This window comes from Micromesistius poutassou (genome assembly GCF_964030765.1).
Source record: "Micromesistius poutassou genome assembly, chromosome: 10".
NCBI classification, from domain to species: Eukaryota; Metazoa; Chordata; class Actinopteri; order Gadiformes; family Gadidae; genus Micromesistius; species Micromesistius poutassou.
The window spans coordinates 14,805,685-14,815,447 of record NC_140280.1 but is presented as its reverse complement, the minus strand read 5'-3'; positions in this window follow the sequence as shown (position 1 = coordinate 14,815,447).

Sequence of the window (9,763 nt, the reverse complement as noted above, 5' to 3'; positions counted from 1 at the left end):
CTTGTCTTTGTGAGGATGTGGATTACGTTTAAACCTGTATGAAATTGCATCGGTCATTTTTATTACAAAATTGGGCTTATTGCTAGTCTGTCAGATTCATTCACATTCTATCTGTTGCTGGGGGAGAGTTCTCTAATAATCTGGACATTAAGATAAAAAACAACAGATGAGGAGAGTAGATATGTAATAACGAATGGGAATATACTGGCAATATACTGTTCATTTCATTAAATGTCATGATGTAACCAAAACATTGCTTGTGGCCACAAGTGGGGCTCTCCGAAGAGCAGATGTTTATTTGCAAGGTACGATCAAATGTCAGTTTGTTTTTTGGTTTTCATCGGTTATGCCCTACCAAATGAGCTTTTATGGGGTCAAAGTCTGCTGAACAATTAACAATTGTTACACTACAACAATTGTCTAACAAGTGCCAGGTTTAGCTGTAATATGGCTAGTCACACTGTGGGCATTAATGTATTCTGAATTCAAAATTCTGTTGATACATAGTGATACAATTTCTTAACCAAGTCCGAATTTACATAATGGTCAGCAGGGGCTAAGGAGGTAGACCGGGTTTGCTGGCAAATAGAAGGTTGCTGGTTCGATACCCAACTCCTCCTGGCTTAGTGTCAAGAGGTCCCTGAGTGAGACACTAACCCTAACTGCTTCTGACAAGCTGGCTGTTGGTTGACACTGCCGTTGGGCTATGGATGTGTGTACAAATATGACTCTGAGGCAATAATTGAAAGGCACTTTTGTGTGGCCATAGGTCTAGAAAAGTGCTATAAATATGCAGTCCATTTATAATAGTGTCAAAATCAGCCCCAGATCTAATGCTATAGCAGATATGGCTACCACTTAAACTGCTACAACCGCATAAGATACTAAATGCAGTTATCAGGAACATATGGGGAAAGTGAGAATTATGGATCAACCCATAAGTGATAGCTTTGTATGGCTACCAGGAAACATTGATGTCGGTCTGCAGTTATGTTGCATGCATCAACTCATTATATATCTTGATTGCACACTTTGATATCGAGGCAGACATATCAAGACTTTCATAATCAGTGTTATTTACTCCCCTGTCCAGTCTTTATGATGGATCCAAATATCAAATCGGATCTACAATTTTGACCTTGCCATTACACATCACGTCATGGGAAGGTAGTTCAACCTTGATTAACGTATCTCCTTCCACTTCATGTAAATTGCAGCAATGGTTTTTCCTCTCTAGTGGACATTGAATCTTGGTGTAAACATGTCTCTTGGTTGCTGTTGAATGATAGCTGGGTCAATGTAGCTACTGAGTTAATATCCCTTTAAGTGGGCTGTTCTGGAGTCCATGAGGATGATCAAGGCGTGGTTTATTATTTTTTTTATTACAATCTCTAACGTTTTCCTATCATGGATGTTTCCTATGCAGGGAGGGTTGCTCTTCTTATTCTTCGTGTAGCATATAATGTGATGTGGACGCATCCCAAGCCTACTGCTGCCCTCACCAGGCCACATAACACATTGCAGTAACTGCTCACAGAGAAGGCTCATGCTTTGTTTCATCTGTAGGATGATGATTGCCAAATACCACTGCATTAGCAGAAGTGTCCTAGCTACACCTTTCTGGATGAAGATTAAGGTTAGTACCTAGTTGCTTTACTCTACAAATTATATCTTTCATGAGCAGTCGATGTTGATTATAAGGCCTGTTGATTTCTCTGTCAACCGTGTCCAATTCATCCCTCCTGTGCAAAGACTAAATATTAGTGTTTATATTCTACCTTTTAAGGCAAGGATATATTAGCCTGGCTCCGCCTGCCTCCGTACTTCCACTCAATTTTCATTTCCCTTCACTACTACGTCTGGGTTTGCGGTATATTCACAGGTTTTCTGCAGCCAATTTTTTGGCCGTCCACTCAGCAAACAGAGGGAGTGGCTGACATTGACGTTGAGGTTGTGCGCTAGTTTGAGTTGTAGGCAAACGTCAGCGATTGGTTATGGCAGAACCAGAGTGGCACTGGGCAGATCTAATAGTTTTAAACTCCATGGAGAAAGGCCAGACTCTCTGTGCAAATGAAATGAAGTACGAGATTCTGGTAGGACCAGGCTAAGGATATATAATAGGCCCCTGGTTTTTGGATTACTTTTAATGGACATTCCACCGACTAAGCTATTGCACACCACAATGCTCTTTAGCTCTTACATGGGTTATGAATGGTCAATGTCTTCAGGATTTTTACCTTTTTAAGCAAACACAGTTGATTTTTGTATTGCATGCAATAAATCATATATCATGGTGTACATATAAAATAGTCCCATAGGTAATGATATTAAAAAATAAATGATCATTATAAAAAATCTTAATATCTGCACAAAAGTTTCAGGCCACTATTGGATTTCTTTCCACTCAGAAGAACTGGTCTCTTTTTACTCATAATTGTTTATCTATTCTTGACTCTGCCACTCCTTACAAATGCTATAAAACTACAAGTGCAAAGAGAGGTAACATGTTTTTATGCGTTGTGGAAAGAAGCCATGCTAAAATACCAGAGGGCGGTTAATAAAACAAGAGCAGCCATCTTGTGTGATCTATCAACCAATACAACCACATATCATTTTGTTGATCCATCCCAGGGGAGTTCACTTTTTTACTTTGCAACCAAAGCACATTGCCCCTGACTGCGTATCTCAATTTCATATGATGCCATAGCTTGCATGAAATCTAGCACACACTTACTTGACATCATTCCTACTTGATTTCATGAAGAGGTTTTTCGATAAAGCAGGACCCGGTATTGTATTCAAGATCAGCAGCTTCCTAGATAATGACACTGTCAGTTTACAATGGGCCAAGCTTTGCTGAAGATCAGCCTCAAGCCATGTTTCCATCTTATCCAACGTTTTAAATAAAACAGAGTGAACTTTGATCAATTATGTGTCAGAACGCAATGTTCAACATTTTCGAGCAAGGCACTTACCGAAAGTACACTCTTTAAAGTAACTTATGACCTACTTTACGCATATTTGCCAAAAGTGTATTGTGTCCTGGAACAAATATGCTTTGGCAATTTAGCATTTTTTGAATGCCAATGTCAAGGGCATATCAAAAACATAACATCTATTTTTGATTCATCTTAAAATGGTTGGAGTTCTACCTTTGATCAAAACTAATATGATGGCAAACAATGTTGCCTAAAAATAAAAATAGCTTTGCTTGATTAAGGCTACTGTAATTAACACATTCTCGTTCTGGCCACAATCGCAGCCCACATAAGTCAAACAGACAACCCCTTCATAAGCGCTTCCAGAATCCATTTTGCTGTCACATACATTAGTCAAGCTGTTGATATAAGGAAAGGTTTCTTGAGGACAGCCTCTTAAATGTCTCAAACAGCACTCAATCTCCCCCTTCTGCTGCCAAATGGCTCTGGGCTCCTAAATAAAGTGGGTTATGCCAAGTTAGCTGGCAGGAGAAACAATACCCTCAGTGAGTCCTTCAGCAATCTGGGACACATGTCGAGGCTCGGTGGGGCGGACGGAGGGCGCTAGGTGGTTAAAAAAGAAAACAACCAACAGCAGCTAAAGCTAATGATTTATGGGCTTTGTTTAAAATAATTCTTACTTCATATCTAATGTATATATTTACATATTTCTCACCACTAAGAGCACTGGTATGATTTAAGTTCAGAGTGTTTATTTGTAAACTTGAAACCTCAAAACAAACGACTGAGTTTACAACGCTCCATTTCTATTATTTAAAGTGTATGTGCGATAGATTAAAGCCATCTTCTACCTGATATGGCTTACTTGTTAAATGGCCAATATGGATTTCCTGATGCCCTGACAAAGGTGAGCATGTGAGCCATGATACAGATAAATAACCAAAACAAAGACAAAAACAAGCATTGACTTGACACTGGGTCTGTGCTCGATTGAATCAAGAACATGCCTAAACAAAATTAGGGAAAGGTTTTTAAAGAGCATAGTTAGCACAAATAGTAACTCTATCTCCTTAAGTACTTAGGCAATCATAATGAGACTTGCAACAGCGGTTGATTATCAGATCCCATGCTCAGTCCTCTATCCTAAAGTTAAAGGGAGGGCAAGTGTGATGCATCGCGGCAGTGAGGAGCGTGCAATATCGGCCATTGGGCTCCCATTAACCAAATAGTCAGACGGCTTTTGTTTGCCCACTGATGGAAGTCTTGCTCGGTCCAGCTGCGTCTCCATGGAAGTGGCAGCACAAGAGGCTTAATCCCACCCACCTTACCACCCACCAAGTTTCCCATCACACAAGGGATAGGCTATAGCTCCAGCATTGGAATGGAGCCCGGGAGGCATTTTTCCCCCTGCACAACCTTTATCGGGCCATTATAACACAAAAGCATCAGGTAAGGGAACAGAGTGTCATTAAACCCTAAGTGACAGAAATAGGGTCCCTCAGACTTTTGCTGGAAGATGTGGCGATTAATTAACATGGAACATGAATCCATGGCAACATAGATGCCTATACACATGTGGTCCTGATCTATAGAACACTGCATCATAACTTCACATCACTAATCATTGCCATACTTCATTTCCATGCAATCTTTAAAAAACTAAGTTGACACTTGAATCTACCAATATAAGATGGAGGCCTGTACCCACACATGAGAGGGCTTGGTCTGGCAGCAACCGATAAGTGTCTCTCCTGTTCCACCACTATTGAATAATGGCAGATATATCTATATTTTGTATATCGGCCGATATATCGATATCCATCATTTTTTACTCCCTAATATCGGTATCGGCCGCTAAAATCCAGTATCGGTCAGGCCCTAGAGAATATCCCCTGCCCTAATTTAGTCGATTGATTTAGTACATAGTGACTTGTGATTCAAGCTCACTGTGGCTGTAATTGCACAGCTAACCGCAGAAGAAGCCCGATGGATCAGTGTCAGACGTGACATTGCTTGCCACAATTCTTTTAGCATCCAGTTTATTTACTGCCCCTATATGGACGCTCATTAACTATAGCTTTCAATCAGAAGAGAATGTTCTTTACTTTCACAACGTCAATCCTTATGTGGAAAAGTTGAGTAAACGCACTCAAGACAAATAAGTAGAAATATAGTACCTGCATGAGTAGAATCACCAAGGAGTCGCTTGTTCTTTGGGCAGTATGATTCAGCATGTTTTATAATCATACTTCACCAACTACATTAACTCTAAAGGTCAGAACAGCTCTACACATCTCATTTGGCCTTCCATCTAGTTCCTCTGACTTTTAGAAAAATAACACAAAGGCTAACAGCTACACCATATGTTTCTTTAACATTCTTTAGCCAGACAATTGGGGCATAGAAATGACTTAAAGCTGACATTTAAGACAGACAATGGCCAATAATTACACCTATTCTGTGTAACAATAAAGTATATCAGTATAGTATAGATAGAACAATTTTCAAATAATCAGAACACACCTGTGGCATAGACGCATTTAATAAGATAAGATGTATTTTATCAATCTCAGACTGGAAATTCAGGTTTGTGTTTGTTTGTATTCTTTACCTTTGTATTGAAATATATATATATATATATATATTACGGAAGAGTTTACAAAATTCACGGTTCGGTTCATATCAAGGTTTGGGTCACAGCTTTTGGTTTGGTACAGTACTTTTTTGCTAAAGCAGGGGATAACACAACTCCCTAAACAATGTAATAGTGGTGCTGCACCACCATGTTACATTTTAAAATTGGGCAGTAGCGTCAAAGACGCTTCAATTTCAAACGTTTTAATTGGTTAAAACACATTCTTGTAGTAAAGCCAAACTGCAATACCAAGTGCTGTGTGGAGGAAGTCAGTGGCTTTCTGCTCCACTCTTAGCCCGAGTCTGACTAGGTTACAGCAGTGTTTCATTGTAAGGCGGGCGGCACACTAGACGAGCCACTGCCGACCAATATGAACCGCCAAGCACTGGGTCGGGCAGCGTCGAATTTAGGCCTTGTTCTGTTTTTACTATAATGAGTGGTAATAAATGACGCTGCGTACTCGCCATGGTTTTGAGCAGTGCTGGAAATTATAGCACAGCTGTATGGTGGCGCCAGTGTTTAGCTCTCTGTTTACACACTGCTTTGAATGTATTGGGGTGGTTATATGTGAATCATAAAAGTAAAAAGGTGGTTTGTAAATTGTGCAATGTTTCAATAAAATGACACCGCAGCACTAGCGCTAAGAGCAATCGAAGAAATGTACTGTTGTAGATGCCGGAACAGATCATCTTCTTTGCCAGATAATCTTAACTGGAGTATATTACTTTAGCAGGCTATTATTAAGTTGTATCGTATCGTATTACCAGTACAGCTGGTAGTGGTAGAAACAACCACCTATGGGATAAAAACATTTTAGAATTGAAAGGACATGCTAATACTGCGACAAAGGGGCGAAACAAGGGATGCAACCAAATTTGTTAGGGTGAAAATAATGGATTGAGAAAGTTTTTTTATATTTGTAAGTAACACCAGCGACTTGGTCAAACAAGTGCATGTCGACCAACCGACCAGAACTTGACAGCCGTTGTATTTATTCCAATGTTTCATTATTTTTTCTCCATTATGAAGGTGGATTGTATGAGCCCTGTTACACATTTCAATGTATCTGGAAAATGAATATTAAGAATGTATGTGAATTCATCATATCCGGCTTACTGTAACATGCCCCTGGATATTTAAATAGCACAAATTGGTTCTGCAATTATCCAAATGCAATTATTGTATTTTATTATTTGTCTAGGATAAATGGAAAGAAATTGTGAAAAAATAAAATAAATTAAGATAATGGCAATTACTATTTGTCTCCAAACCAAAGAGAACGCTTTAGCTGGTTTGATGATGGCTTTGCCATCGGAATCCTGCAAACATAACTGGATTGCTAGGAAATAAGTAGAACAATGTTAATGATTGTAATGTTTAACATTGTTTGTAGCTCAGAAATAAATAGGATAAACCTATTTATTTAGAATAGGCCTATTTATTTCCTAGCAAAGAAAGGAAAGAGTAAAAAAGCAAGCTAAGGCAAAACAATAAGAAATTGTTTAGATTGTTTAGATTGTTTAGATTAGCAGTCGGCAAGGATTCTAGCTTGGAGCATAACCTCATTGTATAAAATGACTTAATCTATATAATAAATTAATCAGCGTTATAACTTCAATGCCATATGACCAGTGTTGGGCAAGCTACTTTGAAAATGTAGTGAGCTAAGCTACCAGTTACTCTGCCATGAATGAAGCTTCACTACACAGAAGCTACCACCCAGTTAAATGTAGCAAGCTAAGTCACACAAACACTGCAAAAGTAGTTCACTACATGTGAAGCTACTTTAAGTTGCGCCAACTTAACACAGCAATCAACATGAGAAACTACATATTTAAATGACCAAATTCATGCAAAGTCAATTCCATTGGGTTATTAATATACATGCCAGAGTCACTATAATTAATTAAATCAAAGACCAAAGATTGCTGGGATTCCATTTCTTTCAGCCAGAACCTTCCAGCCAGTGAAGAATAATGCCTGGAGTAATAGGCTTAACAAACAAAACTACAGAAGTCAAACCATCAAGTAGTTGATGAAACATCCCTGTTTCATTAACATACCCATCCCCTGAAAGAGAATGTGCCAATGTGCTCCATAATTCCCCAATGACCACTCAAAAGTTAAAATGTTTGGGATTACAGGGAGAGAAAGAGAGAGAGAGAATGCTTACCCCCTATTATAATTGTATCCACGACGTGGGAGCGTGCATGCTTCGATTTATTTTTAAAAGTACATGTTTTTCTAAATGTTGCTCATCAACAAGGTTTTAAAGTAGTAACTTCCAGCACACCCGTCAAAATATAAAATTTATATTTTTTATGATCTTTATTCATTCATTGTGGCGCGGCCGAACTGACGGGGATATTTAACAATTATTCGGCGAAGGGGAAGTGAATAGTGGGGAATAGCCCCGGGGCTGAAGGTCGAGGGGGCTATTCCCCACCACTATTCACAGAGCCGGAGGTGAATAATTGTTTTAGTATATACTACATGTGAACACTCCAAAAATGAACAAGATAACACTTTTTGCAGGGATTTATTTGTTTTTTTAGCAGTTCATTTGTTTTTTATAAGCGTGACAAGACGACAGTCACGCGCAACATTTTGCAATGAAAACAATATAGGCCTACCATGTTTGAGATCTCAATCATGGGATATTGTCCAATATCCCGAGATAGCGAACCAAACAAATTGCGCCATCTTAGGAGCTTCACGTGTAGCATAAACTAATCTCTGATATTATGAATCTTAAAGACTGCGTCAGGTTCTCCGACTCTCTGGTACTTCGACAACAAGTAAAGACTTGTAGTGGGGGGTTATCTCGGCCATGGTAGAGAAGGAATTGGGGGAAAGGAACTTTGGCTTTGACTCTCTGGAGTCCAGATTGAACCGCGACATGGAGGAGAAAGGGATTGTTGGTGCCATATGCGGACAACCTCCTCTGGCGGCGGCGGAGGAGTGTGTCCGAATTCCGAACAATCTTGAGTGCTTGTGTTGTGGATAATATAATTCATTTTCTACACTACAAACTGCTTCTCCACTGTGTTAAGCCATATAAAAAAATACTACTGTGGTCGTTAACACGCTACTTCATCACTAAAAGAGAAGCTACTGAAAAGTTACTTGATTCAGGAAATAGTGACGTTACCGCCAAGCTACTGAGAATTGTAGTTAGTTACTAGTTACTGCCCAACACTGCATGACATATCTAATAAATAAATAAAATAGCTAGCAAATAAATAAACTACCTTGCAAAGGTTAACATCATGAAACACATAGTTAGTTAGTCTAATTTCCCTTAGTTTCTGGAGCCACGCAGGTCCCTCATCATCTCCTGATGTTACTGAGGTGTATGTGTACAATTGTTGCCCGATTATTTGTAAAACAAAATGTGTGAGATACATGGATAAAGAGAGGAAGGGGGCCCACAGAGACTGCTTTTGTATAGGGCCCAGAGTTTTTTGCTACACCCCTGTCCACACGTAGGCTATAGCTGCATCTATTGTGTCTCCTTCCATTTATTAGCGAATACATACACAGCAAATGGCCATGTTGACAAAGTAAATTATTTTTCGCTAGAAAAAAACATTTAATTACCTCGTAATGAATATGCTAGCCTAAGGTTCAATAGACATTTAACTTAATAGGCCTACACATTCACCACAAATAAAGCGTTGTACTCAAATCGGATGGGCTCAAACAGCATCCACAAAAGTTAACTTTACAAGGCTGATAAAATCCCATGGACAACATGTACATACTCTAAACAGTATAAGCTCTATGGCTACTTGGTACTTGTAGGCCTAATGGTTAACGTTATATTAGATCAATGTCCCATTGGGAGATGCGTAGCGTCTTCAGAGCGCTAATGGTTTGAAAGCAGTTCCAGGCTGAGGGGGATGTGGGGGTACTCACGACTCGGTTGTCACTCGGGGATGTCTCCAGACGACACGGAGGTCCAGGCGGGTTAATGGCAGCAGATGAATAATGCTTTGGGCGTGTGTATGTATACAAGTGAGGCAGCAAGCGAACGAACAGTTAAACATAAATGGTTCAGTTGCATCCAAAGCACTCAAACTAAGTGAAATTAAAGCATAAGATAACGGTTCGCGAACGTTCTAAAGAAAAAATGTAAATGCTAAAATCAAACCACCAATCCCGCAAATATCACAGCGTCCCAATCAAC